The 23,337-nt window shown below is 41.2% G+C and overlaps 1 protein-coding gene and 1 long non-coding RNA gene across 3 annotated transcripts in view; one reads left to right on the plus strand and one right to left on the minus strand.

Annotated features, from left to right (window-relative positions):
* RHOBTB2 (Rho related BTB domain containing 2) overlaps nucleotides 1-23,075 on the minus strand; it is a 62,960-nt gene extending 39,885 nt beyond the window's left edge. Inside the window, exon 1 of one of the 2 annotated variants that reach the window (XM_079955031.1) lies at nucleotides 22,686-23,075. The gene's annotated coding sequence lies outside the window, so the exon portion shown is untranslated. Of the gene's footprint in view, nucleotides 1-774; nucleotides 889-22,685 lie in introns of those variants that run through there. The other variant, XM_079955030.1, reaches the window with a different exon arrangement.
* LOC307204034 lies at nucleotides 18,282-18,692 on the plus strand. Its single transcript, XR_013833475.1, has 2 exons — nucleotides 18,282-18,567; nucleotides 18,613-18,692. It is a non-coding gene; the product is annotated as an uncharacterized lncRNA (long non-coding RNA).
* Nucleotides 23,076-23,337: the final 262 nt, after the last annotated feature.

A 23,337-nucleotide genomic window follows, 5' to 3' on the forward strand; every position in this document is an offset into this window, starting at 1 on the left:
CAACAGTGTAAGAATCGATATGGCTAACTTGACCTAACAACCCCTCCCCCTCACACATACAAACAGCACCCAATGCAGTCAACTGAAGTCAACCAACCATGCTCAGCCCACCAAGTTTTCTCACTGACAACAAAAACTAATAAATGAATAGAAAGAGAACCTACCCATGTGACACTGACCCCAAATCCTTGTACATACACTGTGTAAAAACATGAGAGTATACTGCCCCCCTTTCTCTCTCCCCACCTCTCTTCTCCCCCAGCCTTATACTGTACTGTCTATAAGATTAGCAGCTCACATTGAATATAACTGATCTGTAGAAAGGACTGAAACCAGAGATGTTGAATGTACTTATGTAACCCAATAAAATCTTTGATAAAAACATTTTTTTTAAAAGACAAAGAACTGGCCCATGTGAACAATGCATCATTAGTAGCATTATCCACTTCCAATCTTGGCACTAAAAGAAGACCTCAGGCTCCAAATAAATATGCAGCATATACTGTATTTCCAACAAACATTACAGAGTAGGACAATAAAGAGGGAACAATCCTGCAAGACCCCACATTGCTTTTTAATCTTTAGTGTCCAGTTATGTAGACTACATATCACACTACTAGTCTCTCAAATGTAATAATTGGTACAAAACAACTTTCCTAAAGAATCTATGTTAGATCAGGAATCAAGAAAAATTGGGAGCAGCATTCTATACAGAACACAGCAGGAAATAGTCTCCTTTGATAGTCTCCAAAAAGCCAAGAGTCTTCTACTTACAAAAGGGTGTCTCCCAAGCAACCTCAGTGGGCTTGTAGTCTTTGAATCCTTGAGTGCCAAGTCTTCTTCACAACAATACCTCCTGTCAGTTGTGTATCCCTGGCAAGTCACAGAATCACAAATGCACACCTTGCCTCTGGTTCTTGTTTTATAGTCATGCAAACAGGTACTTAGGATAAGAAAGAATGCAATTAAGTCCTGGGAAAGAGGGGGAGGAGGCAGTAGTGGCAAAGGAAAGACGGCTGAGTAATTGTAAACCTCAAAGGTGAGCATCCCACAGAGTATGGCTAAGTGTCTGGGAACATGTTAGAGATGAAGGTGATTCAATGGGAACCAAAAGATGTAGAGTCAGCAAAGGATGGCCAATGACCAGGTTGTTTAAATGGGGTGGATGAACTGCAAATGGTATAACACTAATGAATTATTGGTATGTTGCCACTCAGTGAGGGGGCGGGAATCCATAAGAAATCTCCATTTAAATGGAAATGACAATGTGCATAACAAAGCTTAAGTGCACTCAAGCTATGGAGATCAGGCCAGTATATGCATTCATTTTTGTATGTTGCTTACTGCAGGTGCATGCATTAGCTAACTCTTTAATTTATACACTGCTGGGCCTTGGGGCATCTCTGCATCCACAGCTGTTGTAATTGATCTTTAGTGACCTTACTAGGTATACAGAAGACTGTGCTATTTGTTCAAATGCAGGTGGCAAAAGTTATAGAGGCATATGTTCAGAACTGTAATTGCAAATATTCCACCAGGAAATGGGGCAGTGCCAAACCTCCCAGCCTGGTTCAGAGAAATCAGGAATAGCAAAGTAGTTTGTACAGGACCAAGGGGCCAAGGGCAAAGATTTTCTCCTTACATGGCAACACTTGCTTGGATCACAATTAAATCTAGAAAAAGCCAGTCTTTGAGTATCAAGCCTTCAGGCGATGTAAAATTTCTGGCATATTAATGCATCCTTCCACCCTACCTGACCTTTCATCTGCAAACCCCTAATATTGCACTGCCCATTTGGAGAGAGACTTCTACAACAACCTGCCTGCCTTCTAAAGCCATGCTATTTATTACATGTTTACTCTGCCCTTCGTCAAGGAGTTCAGAACAGTTCCTCCTTCCCTTTCCCCATTTTATCACCACAACAACCTTGTCCGGTGGGTTGGCTGAGCAGTACTCACTGGCCCAGTCTTCATAGCAGAATTGATATTTGGACCTGGGATTCAACAGCCTTTGTCCAATGCTCTTAACAACTATGCCACACTAACACTTTGTGCATTCAGTCTACTCTTAGCCTTCAGATTGGCATCTGTGCAGCCAATGAACCCACAATTTGATCTCCACCATCTCCGTGCCAGCCTATCTACGTATCTCTAACTGCTGAGGTGGAGGGCAGGCAAAAGTGTATCTCGTTTGTATGCTGCAAATGCCAGTAGCTGCTGGTGAAATTGCTGTTCTTCTTTAGTAAGGTGAACGAAATGCCATTTCAGATGTTCCCTCTTTTGGAACAAGAGATTGGCAAGCCAAAGTCAAATAAGTACAGAAAACGCCTGTTTTGCCAGTGTAGTTCCTGTTTGATCCACGTAGATTTTATTGTCTGTGATCGCACATACTTTTTAAAATACAAGACTCGATAATGCTGCATCTGGTCCCTAATTAGTTCCTCAATTAACTAGTGCATTTCTGTTCTGTTTACAAAGTACAGCTCTTGAAGAATGGTAAACAAGGGCTTCTTTCTTTAATAGCAGCACTGGTATAGTGTGCTTCCAAGGTTCTGAGAACTCCCATCCCCTTAAAATTAAATTATATAATAATATTTTTGATCAAGCAACTGGCACTCCCCAACAATCACAAACATGTTTTTTAAATAAACAAATGCTTATTAGCATAGTGTTTGTAAGTGTTCAAAGCACTTCATATGCATCATCTAATTTTATTCTTTACAAAAACTCTGTAAGGTGGGTCAGTATTGTTATTAGTAGGAGTATTGCAGTTGGAGGGACTGAATCAGAGACAGGCAAATGCAAGATTTGTACTGGATACTTCCTTATTTGTAGCTCAGCATCTTAGCCATTATGCTACACCAATTTTTGATAATGTACCTTGTTTTGCAGTAGAACAATACCTTTATCAAAACTGACTAAAATGCAACAAGCAAGAAAGCTTTCAAGTTTGTACAAACTCTTAATTGGACTGGAGGTTAAGCAAAATATTTGAAAAGGTGTAAAGCAGAGTGTGGGAGATCTGTGTTGCTGAGGCAAATGGAAAAGCAAATGGAAAAACAGCCTTACAATGTATTAAGATATATTTTGCACAGATTTGCAGTTGTGTCCTATGCATGGTTACTCAGAAAAAAGTAGCACTGTGTTCAGTGGAGCTTGTTCCCAGAAAAGTGGGCATAGGATTACAGCCTTTCTCAGGTTAGGTCATGGCTGGTGCAAGCAACATTAGTCGCTCTTCTTTTGAAAATATAAATGTCACCCACAGATACTTTCAAATGTAGAGCAGCTACTGTTTCTTTCTGCCAATAGCCTTTGGTGCAGCTTGAGAGCTTCTTGCAAGGAGCAAGGCCTAATCATGCTTGTAACGCCTCCTCCAGGCCACATTATTCTTTGACCCAGGTCCCTCCCTCTTCTAGTGATTTTGCCAGGCAAGAATGTGTCTCTGAAGTGTAGGAATGCCTCTTGCTCGGATGGAGGTGGGTGGATGTGTCCATAGAAACCTGGTTTGTGTGTGGCTGGAATGTAGCTTAAGGTGCAAAGGTGAGAATCATATCCTTTCATCTGCACACGTTTGCCTTTGATCCTACCTGTCACTGCCATGCAGCCCCCCCATAAGGTCATGTATGAAGGAATGTGGCCCATGGGCTGACAAAGCTTTTCCACACCTGTTCTAGTTGGTCCTCCCAATGTTGCTATCCTTCTTTTTCTTAGTTCCTGTCTGCAGCGTCTTCTAGAAGCCTCTCCCTCTCTGCTGCCCCTACCCATTGTTTTACATGGACATCCTTTCATCTCCAGTTTGTTACAAAATACACTCAACCCTGTGTGGGACGCAGGTGGCGCTGTGGGTTAAAGCCTCAGCGCCTAAGGCTTGCCGATTGAAAGGTCGACGGTTCGAATCCCTGCGGCGGGGTGCGCTCCCGCTGCTCGGTCCCAGCGCCTGCCAACCTAGCAGTTCGAAAGCACCTCCGGGTGCAAGTAGATAAATAGGGACTGCTTACCAGCGGGAAGGTAAACGGCGTTTCCGTGTGCGGCTCTGGCTCTGGCTCTGGCCAGAGCAGCGATGTCACGCTGGCCACGTGACCCGGAAGTGTCTCCGGACAGCGCTGGCCCCTGGCCTCTTAAGTGAGATGGGCGCACAACCCCAGAGTCTGTCAAGACTGGCCCGTACGGGCAGGGGTACCTTTACCTTTACCTTACACTCAACCCTGTGTAATTCCCCCACCACTTAGAGCTAAGGTTGTGTGAAAATAAGTATACAAAACAGTAGTGGGATTACAGTGGTACCTCGGGTTAAGTACTTAATTCGTTCTGGAGGTCCGTTCTTAACCTGAAACTGTTCTTAACCTGAAGCACCACTTTAGCTAATGGGACCTCCCACTGCCGTCACACTGCCGAAGCATGATTTCTGTTCTCATCCTGAAGCAAAGTTCTTAACCCTAGGTAATATTTCTGGGTTAGCAGAGTCTTTAACCAGTGTAGGGACCTTAGTTCCTTTAATACCTCAGGAAACACATTTGTTTGTGTCCGTTTGGGGAATTTAGTGATATTGTGTGGCTAGAACTGATGAGCTAGTAGCGCAAAGACAACACTGTTTCACAATGATAGTGTGGGAGTTGATGGACTAGTTTTTTTTATGTGTGGGCAGTCATGGTCCTTTGAGGTTCCTGCCCATCCTCCCCAAGTCTTTCTTAATTGCATAAACACTTTCTTGCATCCCATGCGTTGTGCAGCATGTTGTTGATCATTAAGGGCACAAAAAGTATCAGGACGTGACTTATCTCAGGCGGAGGCAACAGCTGAGATAGTAGCATATTAGAAAGATGTTGGATGGCCCCTCTTCAATGTTCAAGAAAGTATTAAGGCCCTGAAATTTCTTCAAATATTACTGGTGCTTACTCAGCCAAACAGTAATGCACCAATTGCACTGACCACTGGTGTGCTTCTATAATAATTTTTTATTCATTTTCCAAACATTTTTATACAATCAACTCATATTAACTCTCACATTCATCAATTTTTGACTTCCCTCAGTTTCTCTGCAAATCTTTCATTAAAATTTCTATTGTTAACGCATTTCTGAACTTATTATTGCCTTTAACCATTCCTCTTCCTTTCTCCTACTTTCTTTTTTACAATATTTCTTAATTTTTCACAGAGACTCTTCAAAACCAACAAGCGTTGTCTGTGCATCACATATGCTTTTCAGATAATCTGTAAATTTGCCCCAGTCCTCGATAAACTTTTGGTCTTTCTGATATTGAATCTTCCCAGTCAATTTATCCAGTTCCGCATATTCAGTCAGTTTCATTCTCCATTCTTCCACAGTTGGAATTTCTTCCTGCTTCCATCTTTGCGCCAGAAGTATTCTTGCAGCTGTTACAGCGTATTGGAAAAGTTTACAATCTTTTCTATTAATTTCATTACCTACCAATCCTAGTAAGAAGGCTTCTGGTTTTCTAACAAATGTATATCTCAACATCTTTTTCAATTCCTTATATATCATTTCCCAGAAGCCTTTCACCTTTTTGCATTCCCACCACATATGATAGAAAGTTCCTTCTTTTTCTTTACATTTCCAACACTTGTTACATGTTTTATACATTTTAGCTAACTTAACTGGCGTTATGTACCATCTATATACCATTTTCATTACATTTTCCTTCAACGCGGTACACGCCGTAAATTTTAACCTTTCATTCCATAATTTCGTCCAATCATCATATTGTATATTATAACCAAAGTCTATAGCCCAATGTATCATTACTGATTTCACCTCTTCATCTTTTGTATGCCATTCCAACAACATTCTATACATTTTAGACAAATTTTTATACTCATTATTCAATACCTCTATTTGAAATTTTGATTCTTTCCCTTCATATCCACACATTTTACAGTCTTTTTTAAACATTTCACTAATCTGGTAGTAGTGCAACCAATCACAAACAAATTCTTTCACCTCTTTATAAGTCTTCATTTTCCATTCCCCCCCCCCTCTCTTACTATCAATTCTCCATAGGTTATCCACCTCCCCCTCAGGTTTATCTTTTTCACACTCATCACTTCCAATGGTGAAAGCCAATGGGGGAGTCTTGGTTCCAACAAATTTTTATACCTCTCCCACACATCTATCAATGATCTTCGGAAGATGTGGTTTTCAAAGCCTTTATGAATTTTTTTCTTTTCATACCACAGATATGCCACCCGAATCTATTATCAAATCCTTCTAAATCTAACAACTCTCCATTCATTAATTTAATCCATTCCTTTAACCAACAGAGGCATGATGCTTCATAATATAGTTTCAAGTCTGGCAGGGCGAAGCCACCTCTTTCTCTCGCATCTGTTAATAACTTAAACTGAATCCTTGGCTTCTTGCCCTGCCAGATGTATCTTGAAACTATTTTTTGCCATTCTTTGAAAATTGATACCCCTTTAATTATCGGAAGTGATTGGAATAGAAATAACAAATCGATACTCCTAAATATTTCACTTTGTTCACCACTTCCAGCCCTGTACTTTGTTGCATTTCCTCTATTAATTCTTGGTCCATATTTTTTGCAATAATTTTTGTCTTTCTTTTGTTTAAATAAAAACCTGCAACTTGACCAAATTGTTCTATTTCTTCTAGGATTCTTTTAACACTTCCCGCTGGCTCTTCTACCATCATTACAAGATTGTCCGCAAATGTTTTGACTTTATACTCATTTTTCCCTACAGACACCCCTTTTATTTCTTCATTTTTTCTTATTGATTTTAGCAAAACCTCCAGCACCAAGATGAATAATAATGGTGATAATGGGCATCCTTGTCTTGTACCCTTTGTTATTTTGATGTCTTCCATTGTATAAATGTTTACTATCAACTTCGCTTTTTGCTCTGTATATATTGCCTTTATTCCTTTAAAAAAATCCGTACCTACGTCCATATGTTCCAAATTTTTTAACATAAAGTTCCATGATATATTGTCAAAGGCCTTTTCCGCATCCACAAAGATTAACATGGCTTGTTTCTCATTCCTGGCATTCAGATCTTCTATTATATTTCTTATATTATCTTTCATCTGTCTGCCAGGAAGGAAACCCGCCTGATCCTTATGTATAAGATCTTGCAGTACTTTTTTCATTCTCTTTGCTAATATACTTGCAAAGATTTTGTAGTCAGTGTTCAACATCGAAATAGGCCTATAATTTTTAACTTGCATTAAGTCCGATTCTTGTTTTGGAATAAGTGTAATAAAGGCTTCTTTCCAAGTTTCCGGTATTTCTCTATTCTTCAAGATATTGTTTACAACTTCTTTCAGTGGTACAAGTGCTTCTCATTTCCTTATAGTATCTAGCTGTGAATCCATCTGATCCTGGGGCTTTCCCCTTTTTCAGTTGGTTTATCGCCTCTTTAATTTCTTCAATTTCAATTGGGGCATTCAAGTTATCTTTTTTCTCTGTTGGGATCTTCTGCACTTCTTTTTCCTTTAAGAATCTTTCTATCTTCCTCATATTATTCTTTTCTTTGTTTTTATACAGTTGTCTATAAAAGTCCAGGAATCCTTTTCTAATTTCTTTCGGGTCTTCTATTTCCGTACCTTCAATGATGATTTTGTTTACTGTATTCTGCTTTTTTCTTTATCTGCCATGCCAGCCATTTTCCTAATTTATTCGTGAATTCAAAATTTCTTTGTTTCATTCTTTTTATATTCCCTTCTATTTCCTTATTTATTATCATTGCAAACTGTGTTTGTAAGGTCTTTATGTTTTGTCTTATTTTTTCGTTATTTGGTTTTTTTATCAATTTTTGTTCAGGGGGGCGGGCTGGTGTGGAGGACTCCCTGGTCCTGAATAGGGTAACTGTGCCCCTGAAGGACCAGGTGCGCAGCCTGGGAGTCATTTTGGACTCACAGCTGTCCATGGAGGCGCAGGTCAATTCTGTATCCAGGGCAGCTGTCTACCAACTCCACCTGGTACGCAGGCTGAGACCCTACCTGCCTGCGGACTGTCTCGCCAGAGTGGTGCATGCTCTAGTTATCTCCCGCTTGGACTACTGCAATGCGCTCTACGTGGGGCTACCTTTGAAGGTGACTCGGAAACTACAACTAATCCAGAATGCGGCAGCTAGACTGGTGACTGGGGGCGGCCGCCGAGACCACATAACACCGGTCTTGAAAGACCTACATTGGCTCCCAGTACGTTTCCGAGCACAATTCAAAGTGCTGGTGTTGACCTTTAAAGCCCTAAACGGCCTCGGCCCAGTATACCTGAAGGAGCGTCTCCACCTCCATCGTTCTGCCCGGACGCTGAGGTCCAGTGCCGAGGGCCTTCTGGCGGTTCCCTCATTGCGAGAAGCAAAGCTACAGGGAACCAGGCAGAAGGCCTTCTCGGTCGTGGCGCCTGCCCTGTGGAACGCCCTTCCAGCAGATGTCAAAGCAATAAATAACTACCTGACATTCAGAAGACATCTTAAGGCAGCCCTGTTCAGGGAAGTTTTTAATCTGTGATATTTTAGTGTATTTTTGGTTTTTATGGAAGCCGCCCAGAGTGGCTGGGGAGACCCAGCCAGATGGGCGGGGTACAAATAATAAATTATTATTATTATTATTATTATTATTCTCCATTATTTGTCTCAATAATTCCTTTTTGTTCTTTTCCCTATTTTTATTTTTCAGGGCATTTTGTTGAATGAAAAAGCCCTTCATCACAGCTTTACTGGGGTCCCAGACCGTACTCATTTTTGTCCCCTTATTACAGTTATTTACAAAATATTCCGACAGGTTCTTCTGAGCATTTTCTACTACTTTCTGATAATCTAGAAGATAGTCGTTTATTCTCCATCTAAACGTTCTTTCTTCAAAAGCTTTTAGTTCAAATTTTATTGCACTATGGTCGGAAATCACTCTTGGTTGAATTTCAATTTTCGAGATTCTTGGAGTTAATTCATTTGAGACCCACACCTGGTCTATTCTTGACATGGATTGGTTTGGTTCTGAATAAAACGTGAATTGTTTCTCCAGTGGGTGTCTAAGTCTCCAAATGTCAATCAAATTACAATTCTTAGTCATTGAGAAAAAGTCTTAGGTAATTTCCCATCTTTGCTCACCCCTGTTGTTCTCAGTCTGTCCATTTCCATTGACACCACTCCATTCAGGTCTCCCATTATTATATTTTTCTGATCCATATATTTGAACAGTCTTTCTTCTAATTTTTTATAAAATTCTGTCTTGTTTCCATTTGGTGCATAGATCCCGACAATTATTATTTTTTCTCCTTGCCACTTAATTTGAACTGCCATAACTCTGCCTTCTTCATCTTTAAAATTTTGTTGAGCTTCAATTTTTTTTCTGATGTACAAAACTACTCCTCTTTTTTTACTCCTATCCGAAGATATAAATTCATTTCCCAGTCTTTTATTAATTAAAATTTTTTTTATGTCTTCTTGCCATGTAAGTTTCTTGTAGACAAATGATATCCAAATTTTTCTTTTTTAAATGTTGTTTGACTTTGTTTCATTTTTTTTATCGTTAATCCCATTAATATTCCAAGTCCATAACTTTAGCTCGGTTTTTGCCATTTTGAATTGTTTATTACAAATTTTATAACTCGTCTACCTCTTCTTCTTCTTCTTCTTCTTCCTCTTCCTCTTCCTCTAATTCATCCGGGTCCACTCCTCCTGCCACCTCCATTCCTGGCTCCACTTCTCTTGTTTCTTCCTCATCACTTCGCAGCTCTTTATATTTTCTTTAAAATTTTTCTACTTCTTCCGGGCTCGTAAGTCTATGTCTTTTACTTTTGTAAATAAAAGAGATTCCTTCTGGGTATTCCCATCTGAATTCTATATTATTCTTCCTTAAAATCTGAACTGTTGGTTTATATGGGTCTCTCCGTTTAAGTAACCTGACCGGGATGTCTTTAAAAATGATAATGTAGTTTCCTTCAATGTTCAACCTGTTCTCTCTTTTTTTCTGGAGTATCAAATTTCTCATCTCTCTGTCCTTAAAGGTAATCAGGCAGTCCCCCGGAAATTTTCTTGCCTTAGCCGATCTTATCTTCATTTGAAAAGCACTTTGCACCAATCTTGCCACCTCATCTACATTCATCTCCATCCATTGTGCAATCTCTTTTATTAACTTCTCTTTAATATTTTCTCCTTGCACCTCTGGAACCATCCTCAATCTTAAATTCACTTCTCTCTGCCTGAGTTCGTTCATAGAAATCACATCCCAGACTTCCTCTTGTGTTTTATTAATTTCTGACATTCCCGTCCTTATTTTTTCTTCTTCCTCCTTCTTCACTTCCCTCATTTCCAATCTTGTCTTTTTCAACCCCTCTTCCAAATTCTGTGTCCTCTTACTCACATCCTTCAATTGCCCTTTCAGTTCATTAACTGTAACATCAAATTTTTTTTCCATTTGGCCCATTCTCTTATCCATTTGCTCTAATTTTGCTTCTATATTTTTTTCACTCTGCTTAATATTGGAATTGATCTCTGCAAACATTTTCAAAATCTCTCCTTTAAAGTCCGCTTCTTGTTTTGATCCTCTCCTCTCTACCGGTGTTCCTCCCCCCCCCCCTTTCTTTTGTGTATGAGACATTGTAATTAATTTCTGAACACCTGATATGATATACAGTCAAAGACAATCAGTATATATGCGGTCAATAACAATCAGTATTCAATCTCAATATAAATCATTAAATCACTTCTTTTCAAAAAAAAGGCGTCGAAAAAAAGTAAGACTTTTTACCCTTCCCAATTGTCATGCACTTAAACCTAAATATTACTCAATTTATGTATATCAGTTTTTCCAAAATAGTTTTCACAAATATATACTTATAGGGGGGGAACACCAATAAATTTTTAAAATTCAAACTTTTGAAAGATCAATTTCCCACTGCATAAAAGAAATTAACTTCCTTTCTTCTTTCTTCTTGCCACCACTTAGGCTATATCCATACCGTCTTCTTATTGTGGAAATGCCCTCCGAATAATGCTGCTGTACTATCTAGATTTTTGTAATCCAATGGTTATATATTGTATTCCCAAAATTATAATCCAATTATGTGGCCAAAGTTATTAAAAATGCTGATAGGTATTCCAATTATATCCAGAAATGTCCAAGGGGCACCAAGTGTATCCAGAGGTAGGAAATAAAAAAGAAGTATCTAAAGGAGTCTGACCACCAATAATTGTAAAGGCTGCCAGCCTCCTTATTTTGGAGTGATATTTGAGTTCAAATGTGAAAACAATAATATTTTTAAGTTCAGATATAAAAACAGAGGGAGAAGAGAAGAAGAGTGATCTTTAATTTGACAGTCCAGACTAATCCGATAATGGGAAATGAAAAATAAAAATAAAAATGAAACATGGAGGAGTGATTAGTTCAGCTCCAATTTTCCTTAGCTCCAAATAAAAATATAGTACTGAAGACAGACAGCTAAGTTGTTCTTTTCTCAGTTCATTCCACGGACTCACACAAAAAAAACAACAAAAAAGCAAAAACAACTTTCATTCCAACATAGCCCCGTTTTCTTTCCTTTTATATTTAAACGTTCGAGTTTAATTAAATTAAATGCAGAGGTATTCAATCATATAAGAAAAAAAAATACTGTTCAATATTGTCTTTCCATCCCTTTATTATATTTTTTGTCGCTGGATGACTTCTTTCAACTTAAAATGGAGAAACAAAAGTTCTATCTCGTTGCACAGTTTTTTTCAAAACCGAAAGTACCAAGAAGTGACTTTCTTTCTAACTTCGCTCAGACCGTTCGTTGTATCAAAGACCTTTTAAAGTCACAAAGTAGTTACCCCCTGCTCCCTCTTTTAGTTATCCTCTTTTTCTGCAACTTTTTGTTACTTTTGTTACAATTTATCTCGCTTTTAACAAGTTCTCTAAGAGGGAGAAGTTCAAACCACTTGCCGTTTTACCAACCTCCACTCCACGCTCCGCTCGTAGTCTTGCGCTCCTCTCGGATTGCAGTCAAAACTGACCTCTTTTTTATCTTCTTTGTTTTTCAAAGCCTTTCTTTCATACTCCAATTGTAATCCAAATTAGGCTCTGATTGATTGCTTTTGAGAATCGGTCACTTGCCCTGCAAGCCTGGGGCTGCGTTCTCGAGGGTGAGACAATGGCTTCCCGGTGCCTGCTTTCTCCTGGCCGCCGCTCTCTTTGCTCCTATTACGGAGTTACCTGGCGGCCGGGCGATCTGCAAACGGCTCCGCTGGGATCCTGACCCTCTGGTTTCCCTCCAGAGGGGTTTTGGGGGGCTATCGCGCCCTGTAGCACCCCCTTTTACCCTCAAGAACCCAGACTTTCTCTTACTGAGAAAATCCCGCTTGCGACGGGTCCATGGCTCGACCGGAAGTTCTCAAGCACTGGTGTGCTTCTGGGTCAATGGCTGAGAGACTGCCTCTCCATGTATTAGCCATATGCAGACTCTCATAAATCCCACAATGGTCAAACCTGGAGATTACAAAGTGTAGATCAGGGTAGGAGAAAGGGGTGGAATCTATATAACAGATGCCAAAAATACTCCTAGTGACAGCCACAACTTGTTTCTCAAAAGTCAAAACTGGGTCCCAGAATAACCCAAGGCTGATTAACCTGGTTAGATGGAGATACCATTCTTTCTTTTCTTTCTTTCTTTTAAAATAATTTTTATTAAAGATTTCTTAGTTTACAAAAATACATGCATTGTCTCTTTTTTCAAGCTGCATTTTCATCTACAGATGAGTTTCATTTGTTGCGAGACGTTAGTGTTGCATGCAGTATTAGGTTGGGAAGAAAAGAGGGGGGAAGAGGGGAAGGGGAATGGTGAGTTGGGTGACAATAAATGAATTTCTTTCAAGACCCAAGAATTCCCCACCAGTGTCACTTCTGTCTTGACTGCATTTCCTTTTATGTAGTCAACATTGGTTTAGGATAGAGATGGCAGTTCCTGGGTAATTAGATAATGATATAGAGAGAGCTGGGTGTTGCCAATATATCAATGATGCCCAGCCCCAAAGCTCTGGCATATAGATATTAAATAACATTGGTGACAACACTGTACCCTGTGAAACCACATTAATTGGTTCCCATGAGACAAAGCTAGGTAATGTTGAGTCTACATACCTTCAGACAGAAAGAAACCAAAACACAGGAGAGCCTGCCTTGTCACAGGAACTGAATGTGTCAATTGGCTTTGGTTAATGGTATGTTCCACAACAGAAGCCACTAAGGTGCCACCCATTGGCACAAAGGTGCCATTGAGATCTGGTCCTCTCGCACCTGTGAAGCCTTTAAGCCCCCCCCCCCCGGTCATGAGGTGACAAGGGTGGTTAACTTTTACTCCCTTGGAAAGTAAATAGAGCAGGAGGAGGAAGTTGGAAATGTGATGCCTTTTCCTGTTTCATTTCAAGCTCTTTGTGTTTTTCCAGGCTCAGATTAATTCTACTGGCTCTGAGGTTTACACAGATTCCTTTAAAAAGTGAAGTTTTTATGCATGCACTTTCTCCCCTTCAATGTCTAGGGGGTAGGAGCTGCTGATCTCAGAAAGAGTGGAGAGATGTTTCCAGAGGGGTGATGCCCATAGCACTTGCTCAAAAATCCAAATGTGCCCATGGACCTAAAAAAGTTGTCTACACACAGTATCAAAACAGAGAGAGAAATCCAGCAAGAAAAACAGGGGGACATGGTCTCTGTTGATCTCAAAAAAGGTATAATTCACCAAGGTAGTCAAAGCTGCCTCAGTCTCCTGCCCATCTGCAAAGCCAGATTTAAAAGGGTTGAGGAAGAATGCACAGGCCACTCAGCTATCACACACTCCACAGCCTTCTCCTAAAAGGTAAAGTTAGATGCTGGTCTAAAACTGACTAGATCATCCCTGTTTAACCACCAACCATCCCTGTTTGGGTGGTTGGTGGGTGTTTTTTTAAGTAGTGAGAATACGGGAGGAATTCTATCTTTCTCCAAAGAGGCATTAATCACCCTGGCTTCCCGCCAAGGCTTCCCACCAAGCTTTTCTAGGCTGGTTTTTACTAGCAATGAAGGGCAAGAATCCAAATTACATGCTGTGGGTCTCACAGTGCCTGTCTACAACATTGCACTGATTGAAGCAATGTTGTTTAGTCGTTTAGTCGTGTCCGACTCTTCGTGACCCCATGGACCAGAGAACGCCAGGCACTCCTGTCCTCCACTGCCCCCCGCAGCTTGGTCAGACTCATGCTGGTAACCTCGAAAACACTATCCAACCATCTCGTCCTCTGTTGCCCCCTTCTCCTTGTGCCCTCCATCTTTCCCAACATCAGGGTCTTCTCCAGGGAGTCTTCTCTTCTCTTGAGGTGGCCAAAGTACTGGAGCCTCAGCTTCACAATCTGTCCTTCCAGTGAGCACTCAGGGCTGATTTCCTTCAGAATGGAGAGGTTTGATCTTCTTGCAGTCCATGGGACTCTCAAGAGTCTCCTCCAGCACCATAATTCAAAAGCATCAATTCTTCGGCGATCAGCCTTCTTTATGGTCCAGCTCTCACTTCCATACATCACTACTGGGAAAACCATAGCTTTAACTATACGGACCTTTGTTGGCAAGGTGATGTCTCTACTTCTCAAGATGCTGTCTAGGCCTGTCATTGCCCTTCTCCCAAGAAGCAGGCGTCTTTTAATTTCGTGGCTGCTGTCACCATCTGCAGTGATCATGGAGCCCAAGAAAGTAAAATCTCTCACTGCCTCCATTTCTTCCCCTTCTATTTGCCAGGAGGTGATGGGACCAGTAGCCATGATCTTCGTTTTTTTGATGTTGAGCTTCAGACCATATTTTGCACTCTCCTCTTTCACCCTCAATAAAAGGTTCTTTAATTCCTCCTCACTTTCTGCCATCAAGGTTGTGTCATCTGCATATCTGAGGTTGTTGATATTTCTTCCGGCAATCTTAATTCTGGCTAGGGATTCATCCAGCCCAGCCTTTCGCATGATGAATTCTGCATATAAGTTAAATAAGCAGGGAGACAAAATGCAGCCTTGTCGTACTCCTTTCCCAATTTTGAACCAATCAGTTGTTCCATATCCAGTTCTAACTGTAGCTTCTTGTCCCACATAGAGATTTCTCAGGAGACAGATGAGGTGATCAGGCACTCCCATTTCTTTAAGAACTTGCCATAGTTTGCCATGGTCGACACAGTCAAAGGCTTTTGCATAGTCAATGAAGCAGAAGTAAATGTCTTTCTGGAACTCTCTCGCTTTCTCCATTATCCAGCGCATGTTTGCAATTTGGTCTCTGGTTCCTCTGCCTCTTCTAAATCCAGCTTGCACTTCTGGGAGTTCTCAGTCCACATACTGCTTGAGCCTTCCTTGTAGAATTTTAAGCATAACCTTGCTAGCGTGAGAAATTAGTGCAATTGTGCGATAGTTGGAGCATTCTTTGGCACTGCCCTTCTTTGGGATTGGGATGTAGACTGATCTTCTCCAATCTTCTGGCCACTGCTGAGTTTTCCAAACTTGCTGGCATATTGAGTGTAGCACCTTAACAGCATCATCTTTTAAAATTTTAAATAGTTCAGCTGGAATACCATCACTTCCACTGGCCTTGTTATTTGCAGTGCTTTCTAAGGCCCATTTGACTTCACTCTCCAGGATGTCTGGCTCAAGGTCAGCAACCACACTACCTGGGGTATATGAGACATCCATTTCTTTCTGGTATAATTCCTCTGTGTATTCTTGCCACCTCTTCTTGATGTCTTCTGCTTCTGTTAGGTCCTTTCCACTTTTGTCCTTTATTATGGAAATCTTTGTACGAAATGTTCCTTTCATATCTCCAATTTTCTTGAACAGATCTCTGGTTCTTCCCATTCTATTGCTTTCCTCTATTTCTTTGCATTGCTTGTTTAAGAAGGTCTTCTTGTCTCTCCTTGCTATTCTTTGGAAATCTGCATTCAATTTCCTGTATGTTTCACGATTTCCCTTGCATTTTGCTTGCCTTCTCTCCCCCGCTATTTGTAAGGCCTCATTGGACAGCCACTTTGCTTTCTTGCATTTCCTTTTCATTGGGATGGTTTTCGTTGTTGCCTCCTGTATAATGTTACGAGCCTCCATCCATAGTTCTTCAGGCATTCTGTCCACCAAATCTAAATCCTTAAACCTGTTCCTCACTTCCACTGTGTATTCATAAGGGATTTGACTTAGATTGTATCTTACCGGCCCAGTGGTTTTTCCTACTTTCTTCAGTTTAAGCTTGAATTTTGCTATAAGAAGCTGATGATCTGAGCCACAGTCAGCTCCAGGTCTTGTTTTTGCTGACTGTATAGAGCTTCTCCATCTTTGGCTGCAGAGAATATAATCAATCTGATTTCGATGCTGCCCATCTGGTGATGTCCATGTGTAGAGTCGTCTCTTGTGTTGTTGGAAAAGCGTGTTTGTGATGACCAGCTTGTTCTCTTGACAGAACTCTATTAGCCTTTGCCCTGCTTCGTTTTGATCTCCAAGGCCAAACTTGCCAGTTGTTCCTTTTATCTCTTGACTCCCTACTTTAGCATTCCAATCCCCTATAATGAGAAGAACATCCTTCTTTGGTGTCACTTCTATAAGGTGTTGTAAGTCTTCATAGAATTGGTCAATTTCAGTTTCTTCAGCACCAGTAGTTGGTGCATAAACTTGGATTACTGTGATGTTAAAAGGTCTGCCTTGGATTCGTATCGAGATCATTCTATCATTTTTGAGATTGCATCCCAGTACAGCTTTTGCCACTCTTTTGTTGACTATGAGGACCACTCCATTTCTTTTACGGGTTTCTTGCCCACAGTAGTAGATATGATGGTCATCCGAACTGAATTCACCCATTCCCGTCCATTTTAGTTCACTGATGCCCAGGATGTCAATATTTATTCTTGCCATCTCATTTTTGACCACCTCCAACTTACCCATGTTCATGGTTCTTACATTCCAGGTTCCTATGCAATGTTTTTCTTTACAGCATTGGACTTTCCTTTCGCTTCCAGGCATATCCACAACTGAGCGTCCTTTCGGCTTTGGCCCAGCCGCTTCATCAGCTCTGGATCTACTTGTACTTGCCCTCCGCTCTTCCCCAGTAGCATGTTGGACGCCTTCCGACCTGAGGGGCTCATCTTCCAGCGTCATAACTTTTATATGCCTGTTGTCTTTGTCCATGGAGTTTTCTTGGCAGGGATACTGGAGTGGCTTGCCGGTTCCTCCTCCAGGTGGATCACGTTTGGTCAAAACTCTCCACTATGACCTGTTCATCTTGGGTGCCCTACTCGGCATAGTTCATAGCTTCTCTGAGTTCTTCAAGCCCCTTCGCCACGGCAAGGCAGTGATCCATGAAGGGGGATTGAAGCAATAGTGACAAGCAATTGACCCTGACAGCCCCTGCATGAGCAACTTTTAAAAAAATAAAATGACATAATTTATTTACTTTATTTACAAGAATCTGTGCAACTTGGTTAGCAAATAACTATGGACAATGGTCCCCATGAGCATGTGATTCTGTGGACACAATGGTAGGAAAGGAGTGTATTTCTTGCCATTGACCAGAAGTCTATTCAGTCCAGTCTTGTCTGTTCTGACTAGCAGTGGCCCTCCAAGGTCTTTCCCAGTTTGGTTTCATGAGAATCGCCAATACAGTTGAGAATGGGACCTTCTATATGTTCAAAACATGTGTTCTGCTACCATTCCTGTCATGGCTGCAGCCTCAAGCTCAGAGAACTTTCTGATGGCCACATGCCAGTGGTGAGTAGGGCTGGAGACAGAAGTAGGCAGAAGCAAGAGATGTGAATTGTACCTTTGTAGTTTATTCATGTCTCCCTCTGTTCTCCATCCATCCAGGCAATTAAGAAATATTATCAGAGTTCAAGGACATATTCCAGCCAGGAGAAATACCCCCGGGGGAGAACAAACCAGGGCTAGTGAGGGATGTGGATTGAGAGGGTGAGTGACCTGGTGAAGCTTCCAAGAACCAGATAGGAATAGAACGCTACACAGCACTACTGCCACAGGTAGCTGCCTACCTGCAAATGGCTTGGAACCACCTGCAGACTACCCCCTGGGTGAGTGTCTGATGGTGGTTCGAAGAGGAATGACAGTCAACTGGTTGAGGTTGAAGCCCAACAAGGCAGAAGTCCTGTTTCTGGGAAACAGGGGGCCGACAGGTGTGGGGGACTCCTTGGTCCTGAATAGGGTAGCTGTGCCCCTGAGGGACCAGGTGTGCAGCCTTGGGGTCATTTTGGACTCACAGTCGTCCATGGAGGTGCTGGTTAATTCTGTGTCCAGGGAGGCTATTTACCAGCTCCATCTGGTATGTTGGTAGAAAAAAAGACAGTCATGGAACCGAGAACTTACACAAAACAAATGAAATACCTTGAAAATCCCTGAAACGAGAAGTAATCGACTAGAAATATAATCTTATATAATTAAACTAAATAACAAAAATCAACAAGTTTAAGGAAAAAATTAGAAAAACCTAGAATTGAACAAAGCCTTAACGGGATGCCAGCTACAAACCTCATTTCACTGAACTATTCAGTTTCCTCAGAAGGAAATAGAGAAATCATAAACCTTAAATGATTTTAAACAAACTCAAGAACAGGGCTGAAATGTTCCCCTGAGTTTACAAAAAAGGTTTGAAAACCTAAAGGGCAAGTTTTAGACTCAGCCCTATTTAAAGAAAGCCAAGCAGTAGTAATAAGGAGCTGAGGACTCGGCTGTGAAAACTCTAGTATTGCCTTTACAAAAAGGTTTTAAAAAAACATACTCTGCAGAAATTCAAAGAAAGAAATACAAGATAAGCTGTTTTAGATTTTAAATAAACTCAAGAGCAGGGCTGAAATGCTCCCATGGTCTAGATGTTACTGCTGATGTTAAAGACTGATACAGGGTGTTTCCAATCACAGGTTTATATACTATAGGGTGAATTTTTTTTTTAAAGGTACAGGCCATCTAGTTCAAACAATGGGCGGGATTGTTAAGGTTTGTAAAAAATAACAAGAATAATATTGAATAGAGTTGTAAAAAATTATTATAGGAATGAACTAACGTCAATATGAGAACTGAGACCAGATGGAGTTAAGGAACCAAATCTAAAAATCCAATACATTTCTTTCTGTAGTAATTGCTTTCTTAAGATATCTGTATTTATCTCAGGAATTTGATGTTTATAAATGATAAACCATCTGAAATCTGTTGCCTTGTGTTTAACTTCTAAGAAGTGAGATGTAAGAGGTGCTTCCAACACTTTGTTAAGAATACTATTTTTGTGCTCTAGTATTCTAGTTTTTGGGACGCAGGTGGCGCTGTGGGTTAAAGCCTCAGCGCCTAGGGCTTGCCGATCGAAAGGTCGGCGGTTCGAATCCCTGCGGCGGGGTGCGCTCCCGCTGCTCGGTCCCAGCGCCTGCCAACCTAGCAGTTCGAAAGCACCTCCGGGTGCAAGTAGATAAATAGGGACCGCTTACCAGCGGGAAGGTAAATGGCGTTTCCGTGTGCGGCTCTGGCTCGCCAGAGCAGCGATGTCACGCTGGCCACGTGACCCGGAAGTGTCTCCGGACAGCGCTGGCCCCTGGCCTCTTAAGTGAGATGGGCGCACAACCCCAGAGTCTGTCAAGACTGGCCCGTACGGGCAGGGGTACCTTTACCTTTACCTTTTTATTCTAGTTTTAACCGTTCTTGTAGTGCTGCCCATGTACCAAAGGTTGCAAATACATTGAATTGCATATACCACTCCTCGGGAATTACAGCTGGTAAATGCTTCCGGTTTAATAATGCTGTTGGTTCCAGGTATAATAAAATCTTTCGTCTCAATTGTTAAACTACATGCTGCACATCTTCCGCATTTAAAATGTCCCTTTATATCACAACCTCGCGGCTGGTTCTTATCCGTTATATCTGCGTGTACAAGCATGTCTTTAAATTTCCTGGTTCTTGGTACGTCTTGTATCAAGTGCCAATGTTTTCTGATTGTCTTAACAATTGAAGTAGATAACGGGGTATAGTCTAGAGCCCAGGTCAGATGGTTATCTTCAGATTTAAATTGTTTTTCCAGAAGAAAAACAAGAAAAGCAAGGCCTATTGTGTGCTCTAATCTGTGCTGTTTTTATCACCTGTTGTGGATAACCTCTACCAATGAAATCACGTGCCATTTGTGCACAATTTTTGGTATAATCCTGATGTGCAGTAGAGTTACGTTTTATTCTTAGGAATTGACCGTAGGGTGAATTCCGTTTGAGGTGGAGGGGGTGAAATGATTTATAATGAAGATATGACGGCCTGTCTGTTGGTTTCTTAAACAGCTGAACTGCTAGATTATTTGCCCCATCACGATATACAATTGTGTCCATAAATGTTATTTGTTGGCTCTGAAAGTGAGTTGTAAACTTAATATTAGGATGAATGTTATGACACCATATAAAAAAAATATTAATATTACTGACATTCCTAAATATTAAGAAAAGGTCCATTGTAACTAAAACGTCCATTGTAACTAAAATGGCTGATATAGGGATTTGAAAACCCTCAACCTCTGCACTCTGTGTGGGGCTACCTTTGAAGGTGACTCGGAGACTACAACTAATCCAGAATGCGGCAGCTAGACTGGTGACTGGGAGCAGCTGCTGGGACCATATAACCTTAAAGACCTACATTGGCTCCCAGTACATTTCTGTGCACAATTCAAAGTGTTGATGCTGACCTTTAAAGCCCTAAATGGTCTCGGCCCAGTATACCTGAAGGAGTGTCTCCAAGCCCCTTGTTCTGCCCGGAGAGTGAGGTCCCGCTCCGAGAGCCTTCTGGCGGTTCCCTCACTAGGCCTTCTTGGTAATTGTGCCTGCCATGTGGAACACTCTCCTGTCTGATGTCAAGAAAATAAACAACTATTTGACTTTTAGAAGACTTTTGAAGGCAGACTTACATAGGGAAGTTTAAAATGGTTGATGTTTTATTGTGTTTTAAATATTTTGTTGGGGGCCGCCAAAGTGGATGGGTGGCATATTATTATTATTATTATTATTATTATTATTATTATTATTACTACTACTACTACTACTAAAGGCTCCAGTGATACTCGATCTGTGAGAACTGGTGAAGCCATGAAAGGCTGTGAGCGTATTTGAGCCCTGAAAGCCATTTGCATGTCTTTAACGTGACCTAGCACTGATGTCTCCTGCACATGCACTCTAGCAAATATGGAGCACAGGTGCCTGTTGGTAAAAAAGGTCATGTGACCGACACTCAACTTCAGATGCATGAGTCAGACCCATGGACGCTCTCAGCTGCTGCAGTTGTGATTATCTCATAGGCGGGAAATGGCTTGTGATTCCCTGTCTGGCTCAAGGGCTTTCCCACACCTTGCTTAAGTAGATTTTTACCTCACCTACAAACATGCTGTTATTACAGTAATAATAATTGTATACATGTGACAAGAGTACCTAGGGCGGTTATTCTCAGCATTGGGAATCACATGGAGGCCGGTGGGTGGGTCACTACTTGCATGCTGTGATTGGATGGTGAAGACAATGCAGAAGGGTGGAGAAGAAACAAATAGGATTTGTTTACCATAAGCTGAAGTTCTTGATAATAGTTTCCCTCTCTCTCCAGGGGTGGAGAACCTGTCTTTACCCCACCACATTCCCAACCCTCTGAGGACTACATGCCAACGATGAGCATGTGAATGGGAGCAAAGCTGGGAATGGGCAAGGCCACATTTACACAGGCATTCACCATGCAGACAAGTGCACAGGCCCTTTCCCACGGATTGCTATAGATCAGTTGAGAAATGTGTGTTGGCAGAGGGGGAGGTATTTTCATTCCCCATTGTAGCACTGTGCTCTGAAGGCCAAAGCCAATGCTTAGAACTGTGCCTGGAAATGAGTAATAGCAAGTGTAGCTCCTTTAAAGCGGTTGAGATATGTTCCAAAGACTTGGCCATAGTCAGCTGCTGTGAACCAAAGATGGCTACCGGTCTCTGAAGTGCTATGACGTAAACATTACCTTTGCACAGTGGGCTGGTTTCTTCACACACACACACATACTTTGAAGTGGTATGAGTTACTGGGAAACACGAATGCTTCTTTCTTGCCTGGATGAGAGGGATGCGTGTGTGAAGAAACCAGCCCACTGCGCAAAGGTAATGCTTACGTTTGTTGGTCTGCACCCTTTAGTCTCTGGCCATCCACCAATGGCATGTGGCCATCAGAAGGGGGTCTATGAAACCCAACAGTATCTGAGACACACTGGAAGCCCCTTGCAATCATTTCAACTATAAGAAACTATCTGTACTCTAGAACAGGGCACTGTGTTCCTGTGTTGGGCTCCTTTAATTTAATTTCCCTGGCTTGGAACATTAAATCCATGGAGATCCTTTTGGATCATCCTATCTCAACTCAACTCCCTTACTTAGATCTAAATTTAAAGTATCTCAAACAAATGAATGACCAACCTTATGAAAAATAAAAACATCTCCTGCATTTCTAGTATCATAACTTCTTTCAAAAAATGAATTTGTTCTTGTCCTTAAAAAGCTCTTCCTGATTTTTAAGATAAATCTGCCTGATGTTAATTTAAGCCCAATATTTTTTATCCTAGTCTAATGGCCTATTCAAGTTCTGCTTATCCTTTTCCAGGGTGAACTGTCAGCTCACAGACTCCCTTCCTCTCAGATCCCTTGAGATACAGATCATTAGCATAGCATGAGCAGCACACATAGTTTTTAAAAGTTAAACATACCAGATTTCTGAAGGTTCGTTTTTCTCTCTCTTTCCTCAAATGGTTTCCCTTCTTTATAATCTTCCTGTCTTGAACCCTGAACCATTCTTCAGCATCCTTCTGGAACGGTGACAGCAAGAACTGAACAAGAAGTCTTCCTTGTTCTGAGCAGAGTTGTGTCATTACTTCACAAACCTGGGGAAGTGTGCAACTTGACATGGTCCTGGCCTTCCTGTGCCACTACATCACACTGCTGATTCATGCTCAGCATGTTGCCCATGTAGTGTGATTACTGTGTCTTAATCACAAGACGGGATTCCAGTCATTGGAATAGTAGTAGCCATATTTCCAGTGGTGATGAAAAAAGTCTGTGCTTTTAGATCAATGTTTTAGTTTTCATAAGTGTGTGTGTGTGTGTGTGTGTGTGTGTGTGTTTGGAAAAGGGCTATAATGATAATAATCATTTATCATTATAATCATTGTAGCCCTTTTCCAAACTCATTAACAACAACAACAACAACAACAACAACAACAACAACAACAACAGTGCTGTGCAATATGCAAGGCTGGCCCATCCAACTCTGTAGAGAGGGACGAAGTGGGGACTTGCCCTGCTTGGCTGCCTGACCCCTTGAGATGCTCCAAGGCAATGTCCTAAACCTCTGAGCTACTG

This window comes from Podarcis cretensis (assembly GCF_951804945.1).
Source record: "Podarcis cretensis genome assembly, chromosome: 15".
NCBI classification, from domain to species: domain Eukaryota; kingdom Metazoa; phylum Chordata; class Lepidosauria; order Squamata; family Lacertidae; genus Podarcis; species Podarcis cretensis.